General features: G+C 46.0%; 1 pseudogene; it reads left to right on the top strand.

The window, feature by feature from the left end:
* Positions 1–3,496: 3,496 nt before the first annotated feature.
* Positions 3,497–4,873, top strand: LOC127206329 (WD repeat domain phosphoinositide-interacting protein 2-like; annotated as a pseudogene).
* Positions 4,874–8,708: the final 3,835 nt, after the last annotated feature.

Below are 8,708 nucleotides of genomic sequence, written 5' to 3'. Positions count from 1 at the left end.
ACTAGAAACTGCAATATCACTTTATTCCATCTTATTTAGAATTAATTTACTATCCTCATTGTCTACTGTAGAAATTGTAACAAAAAAGGAAATGTTCAATGTTTTAAATTTCCTATTTGAGTCTATTAAAATCAAAAGTTGCTGTATATAAATTAGAGCGTTTCCTTTATCTACCTTTGAAAGGGATGAGTTAAATCGAATAACTCGTTTTCTAAATATTAGTATCTAAAAAATCTGTTCTGTTACACAACAGAACGCGTGAGAAAGGGAGGTGGCTTTGGAGGCTCCGCAGCTTAAGACTGAGTGTGGCAGCTTCTGGCAAGGGCCCCGTGAAGCTTCTTCGGTCTTGATGCAGATCAAAGACAAGTAAGAGCCTGTGGAAGAAGCAGATTGCCCCTCGCGATAATCCACTTCACGGTAGCTAATCAGCTGTGGCCAAAGACTTTGTGATCACTCAGAACGGCACAATCATTTCCCAGCATAATATCAAGCTGGGTTCCAGAGAAAGCAAGCAATATTCAAACCAGACCAAAAGCCTACTGGCAAGTGAGCGTTGCTTAATATTTAAACAAGAGAGAGTCTTGTGCTCATACAAAATCTATCAAAGCAGTCCACATTTTTATAGAATCTTCATCTAAGAACTACTGCTTAGCCAGACGTGGTGGCGCACATCTTTAATCCCAGCACTTGAGAGTCCAAGGCAGGCAAATTACTGTGAGGTCGAAGCCAGCCTGGTCTACAAAGGGAGTGAGTCCAAGACAGCCAAGGCTACGCAGAGAAACCCTGTCTCGAAAAACCAAAAAAAAAAAAAAGAAAGAAAGAAAGAAAGAAAGAAAGAACTATTGCTTAAATGCTCTCTTATGATTTTTAAGCTTAACCTCCAGTTATCCTTTAGATGCGTACCACGTGTCATACATAACTTTCAGATTGACTGAAGGCACAGGTATAATGACACAAGCCTTTGATGCCAGCCCGCGGAAGGCTGAGGCAGGCAGACCTATGCTGAGTTCCAGGACAGCCAGGACTACTGAGCAGAAAATGAAGCAGACCCTGAACGGCCTGAGATATAGAACACCAAGGCTGCGCTGTCTGCAACACAACGCGTGCCCTCCCTTAGGTCTCCTGGTGTTCCTCCCCTTGGGAAGTTATTCTCTGGTTCTGGAGTCCCTGATGCTGCATTGTAGCTCTCTGCAGACCTTTTCTCACTCTGTCCTGTATTTTGAATAGTGTTTTATTCCAACTTAATCCAGGAAACAAGTCTTCAAGTCTTTTAGAGGCAATGTCCACATTGACTCCATTCTGTACTCGTACAGAATGCTGGGAAGGAACACCAAACACAGAGAAGTGGGGGTGAAAGGCAACAAGAGATTTACTGGGTGTTTGAGGGTCACATGCTGCACCGTGTGTGTGTGTGGCTTTTTTTTTTTTTTTCTTTCATTTATTATTGATTTATTGATGTTAGTTTGGCTTTTTTTTTTTTTTTTTTTTTTTTTTTTTTTTTTTGAGATGATCTCGCTATTGGATACCAAGTGCCTCAGGCATTATTTGATTTAACATTTGCAACATTCCTTTTAGAATGAAGCTACCATCCTCATGTTACAGCTGAGTTAATTAGAAATAGAGAGGTTAAAGTTGTAAGGGGGAATTTTCTTGCCAGAAGAAGAATGTATGAGCCATTAAGGAGCTACATTATGTCTGTCCAAATTAGGCCAAGATAAACAGGTGGGGTGCAATAACAGTGACTCAAGGAGAGGGAAAGAAAAACTGTTTCTAGTGAAGACGATGGGAGGGTTTCACAGATAAGGTTTTACCAAGCCTGGACTGGAAAGCTGGGACACTCCCAATAGCTGAAGATAGAAACATGCAGAAAAGCTGGTTTTCCCTGTAGTCTCAGGTGGCGGGCTCAAAGAGTTTTCATTCCCCGTGTAAGCCCTGGAAGACTGTTTACAGTTTTACAAAATTAAGCCATGGAAAGAAATTTTAATTTGTAAATGTTTGTGTCAATGCTCACACCTACATTAGCATATGATATTAATGATAATGTGTGATGTTTAATGAAGTTTTTTTTAAGGGCAGGGTTCTGCCTGAAGTTTTTTTCTAGGTTTTCTCATGTAGTCCTTCCAACGGTCCCTAACAATTCTTTCATGAGAAAAATGAGTGTCTCCTTTCCAGACAAGTGAATAGGTTTCATTTTCTTTGCACTGTTAAGATGTTTTTAAAATTTGCTGTTAATTGCGTGATTGTGTGCAAGTCTCTGTGGGGGTGTGCACATATGAGTTCAGGTACCCAAAGATATCGGAAGCACTGCAGTCGCTGAAGCTGGGGCTACAAATGGATGGGAGTGCCTGACGTGGGTGTTGGGAACTGAACCCAGGTCCTTTGCAAGAGCAGATGTGCTCTTAAGTGCTGAGCCAGTGCTCCACCCTGCTTCCTCAGAACTTCTTTTGAATTAGTAAAAAAAAAAGATTTAATTTCATAGAAATGTAGTAACAAAAAAACTCATAGAAAATCCAAGTATGACATACACTGTTTCTTTCTTATGTCATGTAGTTTTTAAGTGAAATCAAAAAGCAATTCTTTTCAGACTGACAACAGCATCTAACCAACAACTGATCAACAGCAGCCCAGCCTTCGGGCTATAACATTTATATGCCCTCTAAAGAATTCTCACAATTCCAAGGAACTATCTGCAGCTGGCAAAACCACGCCCCTGCTAGAGCAGGAGGCAACTCAACTGCCATGGACAATCTGAAGCAGCCCCATATCCCACACCTTGGATTAAAACAAAAACACATTCTTATAGTTTTTCTGTTTTTTTAAAGAAACCAAAATTCTTACTATAGATAAACCTAGGAGACCCATCACTTTTGTTCTGTCGCTTTTGGCTTTAAAATAAAGGATCTACTCCGTGTGTCGTGCAGCAATATAAGCCCCAAACCCTGCTTCATACGTTATTCCATTTAACCTTCACAACATTCCTTTTAAAAGATCTCACTGTCAGGCTGGAGAGATGGGTCAGAGGTTAAAAGCACTATCTGCTCTTCCAGAGGTTCTGAGTTCAATTCCCAGCAACCACAGGGTGGCTCACAACCATCTATAATGAGATCTGGTGGCCCTCTTCTGTTGTGCAGGTGCACATGCAATCAGAATACTGTATACATAATAAATAGATCTTTTTTAAAAATTTTTAAAAGACCTCACTGTCCTCGATTTGTATTAGAAAAATTGTGACTGAGAGAGACGTTAAACTCAGAAAAAAATAATCTCTTGCTAACAGGGGAATTTAAAACCTAGTAAGGGCTCTGGAGCATAAACAAGAGTGGGGACGGGATGAGACGGCGGTTGGTCCCCACGCAGCGAGAGGAGGCGAGTGGGGCTGCGCTCTAAGTCGGACTGGGCGCAGATCCTGAGTGTAACATGCCCCAGCGGGCTGCCCGAGTTGCGCTGCGCGTGCTCCCGAGAAGATGGTCCGAGCCCGTCGCGCGGGCCTGCAGCCATGAACCTGGCGAGCCAGAGCGGAGAGGCCGGTGCCAGCCAGCTGCTGTTTGCCAACTTCAACCAGGATAACACGTCCCTAGCTGTTGGTAATAAGACCGGGTATAAGTTTTTCTCCCTTTCTTCTGTGGATAAGCTAGAACAGATCTATGAATGCACTGACACCGAAGATGTCTGCATTGTGGAGAGATTGTTCTCAAGCAGTTGGTGGCGATTGTCAGCCTCAAAGCTCCCAGGAAGCTGCAGGTTTGCCACTTTAAGAAGGGAATGGAGATATGCAACTACAGCTACTCCAACACAATACTGGCTGTGAAGCTGAACAGGCAGAGAGGCTCATCGTGTGTCTGGAAGAGTCGCTCTATATACACAACATCTGGGACATGAAGGTACTTCATACCATCCGAGAGACACCCCCAAACCCTGCAGGCCTGTGTGCTCTGTCAATCAAAAATGACAACTGCTACTTGGCTTATCCAGGGAGCGCAACCATTGGAGAGGTACAGGTCTTCGACACCATTAACCTGAGAGCTGCAAACATGATCCCAGCGCATGACAGTCCCTTAGCAGCCCTGGCTTTTGAGGCAAGTGGGACCAAACTTGCCACTGCTTCTCAGAAGGGGAGGGTGATTCGGGTGTTTTCCATTCTACGGGACAGAAGCTGTTTGAGTTCTGGAGAGGAGTGAAGAGGTGTGTGAGCATCTGCTCCCTGGCCTTCGACATGAAGGGCATCTTCCTCTCCTCGTCCTAGCAACACCGAAACTGGTCACATCTTCAAACTTGAGGCGGTGAGGGAAAAACCTCCAGGAGAGCCCACCACCTGGACTGGCTACTTTGGGAAGGTGCTTATGGCATCTACCAGCTACCTGCCCTCACAAGTGACAGAAATGTTTGGCCAGGGCAGGGCCTTTGCAACAGTCTGCCTGCTGTTCTGTGGCCACAAAAACATCTGCTTAATCGCCACGATTCAGAAGATCCCACGACTGCTGGTGGGAGCATCAGATGGCTATTTGTACATGTACAACCTGGACCCCCAGGAGGGCGGCAAGTGTGCCCTGATGCATCAGTAAAGGCTTGACAGCAGTATGGAGACGACTAGTGAAATTGTAGACTCTGCCTCTCATGACTGCCCCTTAGCAACACAGGCATATGGCACAGCAGCTGCCAGAGGTGCCTATGCGCCCTTGTCCCCAACAAGACTTTGTAAGGGGCAGGACGCCAACTTAGAAGCCTACACAGATGACCTGGGTGCCATAGGTGGTGCATGCCTGGAGGATGAAGCCAGCGCCCTGCGCCTGGATGAAAACAGTGAACATCCTCCGATGATTCTCGGGACTGACTGATCCTGACCTGTGAACTCTGGCCCAGGAGCAGACAACACTGGCCTAGCAAAGGACTCATGCATTGCTGCTATGAACTTTGAACTGAATTGAGGGAGAGGATGGCAGAGACTTTAAAGCAGAGAGACTGTAGTTATAGTCTATCCATACTGTTGAGAAAATACACTGTTGTCACTTCAGTGACTTTAATCCTGCTTATGAATTTTAGCTTTTTATTTTCTCTCACCCTTTAATTTTTTTTCTTTTTGCCAAAATTAACTGTTTGGTGAAATCTGTGGAGTTTCCTTGCTTTGCATGTGTGATGTGCCAACCCAGTATAGGAGATCAAGTGGAGTGTCCACTCCATAGTGAACCACAGTTGTCAGGTCTCATGCCAGGGCACGCATGAAGAGTATTGTGCGTGCAGTGATTCTGCAGGGACAAGGCCCCTGTCAGGAGTCCTCTTGCCCCACTGCCTCACCTGGACCATTTTCCCTCCAATTTATTAAACTTTCCATATTGGATCATTCTGGAACTAACTTCCATTGTGAGGGGACCATTGTTTTGGGTCTTATTCTCCATGGGGATCTTGAGAGGGAGAGAGGCAGTTTCTGCTCTCTATGCCTTCTCTTCTGGCAGATGAACTTAGCAATGTGCTAGGGGCAGCCTGGAGCCAAGGAAAGTGATTTCATCTGTGACATTAAGTGCTATGTCCCTTATCATCCCCACCCGATAACTGTGACTTGGTGTGGTTTGTTGTTGTTGTTGTTGTTGTTTTGTTTTGTTTTGTTTTTAAAGGAGAGTCTGTATCTACTGCTATCCCCCCAAAAGCACAAGGTGTTAAGATGCTGTGTCAGGAGTCAGTCCCTGCGGACCTGGCGCTATGCTGTCTGCCAGAGGCTCTCCTCCCCTTTCCAGAAGTAGCACCAACAGGTAGAGAGGCCCCAGGGAGGTGGCAGTAGACCTCCCCCTTCCCTCCCGCCCCAGGGTAATGTGCCTTTTCTAGTTCGGTGCAGGAAAGTGACATCAGATGTGCTGCCCTCACTCCTGATTGCTTTTGGTTGTTTGGTGTCACACTGCAGCCCAGGCTGCCCTGGATCTATCTCACTGTATAGCCCAGGCTGGTCTCAAACTTAAAACAGTTCCCCCCTGCCTCAACTTTCTAAGAGCTCCTTTCTCAGCACTGTTGCTTCTGCCTAATGTGGCTTTGGAGCGGGGATGAGGAGGACAATGGTGGGGTACCAGATTCACGCAGCCCTAACAGGTGTCTAAGGGCCTGCAGGTAGCTGCCTTTAGTCTAGTCTCTTTATGTCTGGTTTGTGTAACGAGGCAGACCTGCTGAGGTCCCCTGCTCTGTTCTCAGTGTGGCTGATCACACGGGTGGAGCATGAGGGGTACCCACAGCCACATCTGGCTGCTGGCTGTGCCTGAGTAGCCAAGCTGTGCAGTTTATGAGGCGGGGGCAGAGCTGGGCATGCGGAGCTTTGAACTGCATGTGCATGACTGTCCTGGACTCGGCCAACATGGGCCCCTAGCCCATCTGGGGCCTGGTACACCAAGCACAGCCCGAGAGTGCAGATGGGAGCAGGCTGGGGAGCACACAGGGTGGATCAATCAGGAGCTGGGGTTTCCTAGAACCAAAGCAAATGTCTGGGTCCAAGTGTGACTTGAAGTGTGGTAGTGACCTTGGACCTGCACACTGTGTGGGTTTGGGGCTCAGCCCCATCTGCTGAGAAGTCTTTTCTTGAAATTTAGTATCCCGGAACCGTGTTGGAATTCATTTCTCCCTTCCGGCCTGGGTTTCCTCACTTGAAAATTTGGTCAGGAAAGTCCACGTGTGGTGACTTGGGCTCTGCCTTCAGTAAGTGGCCTTACGGGGCTGGGCAGATTCAGTGAGCCTTCCTTCCTCTCTTGGGACAAATATGCCTATGCATCCCACAGCGCTCAGGGAAGAGGACTAGTCTCTGCTGACCTCTGAGAGGCAATCTGCTCCCCACTTGTAGGCCTCCAGCTCTCTGAGGTGCACACTCGGAAACTCACACTAGTGGAGCCAAAGGAATACACACAGTGATTGCTCACCCCAGGGCCCACACCAGTGGTTCTTTTAAAAGTTATTTTACCAAAGTTAAGAGAAAATTTGGTATCTGAAATTCTAGGTACACACTCCTGTAATCCCAGCAGTCAGGAGAGGCAGGAGGATGGCTGTGAGTTTGAGGTCAGCCTAGACCATATACTTCTCGGACAGCCTGGCTTACAGAACGAGACCTTTCTCAAAAACAAACCAAAGAATGGCTGACTTAAATTAAAAAAAAAAAAAGACAATGGAGAATGGGAGTTGGAAAACCCCTCAGTTTTTAAGAGTAGAGTAGATTGGGGCCAAAGTTCTTTTGTATTTTCTAAAACAATGAAAGCAAGAGTTGGAGTCCCTTGTCCTGCCTACACCAATGGCCTGAGCCAGAGGCAGGTCTCGGTGCCTCCCTCGGGTCAGATTGTACAAGAAGAACCCTACCTCACAGGGCTGTTGTGAGGTGTGGGGGCGGGGGTGGGGAGGAGCACCTGTGAGCACCTAGCACTGAGTCTGGCCAGCAATGGACTCCAATAAACACTAAAACTGAAACACCAAAAATAAAAAATAAATAAGTAAAACCTAGTAAGAAGATATATTGTGTTGGTGAAGACAAATCTAAGCAATGAGATGGTATACAAAAACAGTGACTCAGGGAAGCTGAAGAAACATTAAGTGCTCCAAGAAAGATAATGTGGGAAGGTTTTCCAGGTAAGGCTGCAGCAAGCCTAGACTGGCAGCGCGCAATATTGTCACCAGTTGGAGATAGGAACATGTCAAAAAGCCGCTCTTTCCCATACAGCAGCTGGTTTCCCCAGTAGTGTTGGCAGCTTCAGCAATTCATCATTCTCTCACTTAAGCACTGGGAGACGTATGGCTCTGCAAAATAAACTCATGAAAACAGAACTTAACTAGCAAAGCTATGCAGCAGCTCCACACTGTTGAGAAACTACAACAAACGTATTTACCACAGTGCCCATGTCACTTACCTACTAAGTCTTTAGATGGGATTAAGCAGGTCCCAAGAGACATCACTATTTCACTCTATCAAATGTATGCAAATATTCTGGTCGTGGTTCAAATTCCTGAGTGGAGCAGACGCATAAGTACCCTTCCTGTGGAGCCACTATCTCACTGTAGCATGTGCAGCCATGGCGCCAGGTCTGAAGGTCCTTCTGCTCCTCGCCCTGCTTCTCCGCAGGACGTGAAAAGCTCCATGGTCCATCTGAGCCAACAATGGATACGAGGGTGTGGTCATCGCCATCAACCCCATTGTGCCAGAAGATGAGAGACTCGTTCAAAGCATAAAGGTAAGAAGGATTTTCATTATCTCCGTATTTTCATGTCCATGATTCTTTTCAGCTGGGCATCTAAATCATACACACACTCACACACTCACACACACACACACACTCACACACACACTCATACACACACACACACACTCACACACTCACACACACACACACTCACACACACACTTAAATTCTCCCAAAGCTGCTTTGACCTTATCCATCATGCATACGATTATCACAGTCAAGATGAGTATCTGCTTAGCATTGTATTTTATTATACATTAAATAAAACACGTGTTTAAGCTCTTAGTAAATGATAAGTAGCTAAGGTAATAAACTTCAGAGCAAGTGGAGAAATGTTCTCATATTTTGTCTTAATGGTGTTGCTTTGACAAATTCTGCACAGCAAATGTACACTTAGGCTCCCAGCCTGTGGTCTCACACCTTCCTCCAGCTGCTTCTCCTTGCTCAACTTTGGAAAGCCTAAAACCCTTACCCATCTCACCTTAAAGAAGGGTGCTGCACGCCTTTAATCCC

Source organism: Acomys russatus, chromosome 23, assembly GCF_903995435.1.
Source record: "Acomys russatus chromosome 23, mAcoRus1.1, whole genome shotgun sequence".
Taxonomy (NCBI): domain Eukaryota; kingdom Metazoa; phylum Chordata; class Mammalia; order Rodentia; family Muridae; genus Acomys; species Acomys russatus.
Note: the sequence above shows the minus strand (reverse complement) of the source record. Positions and strands in the feature narration are given on the sequence as shown.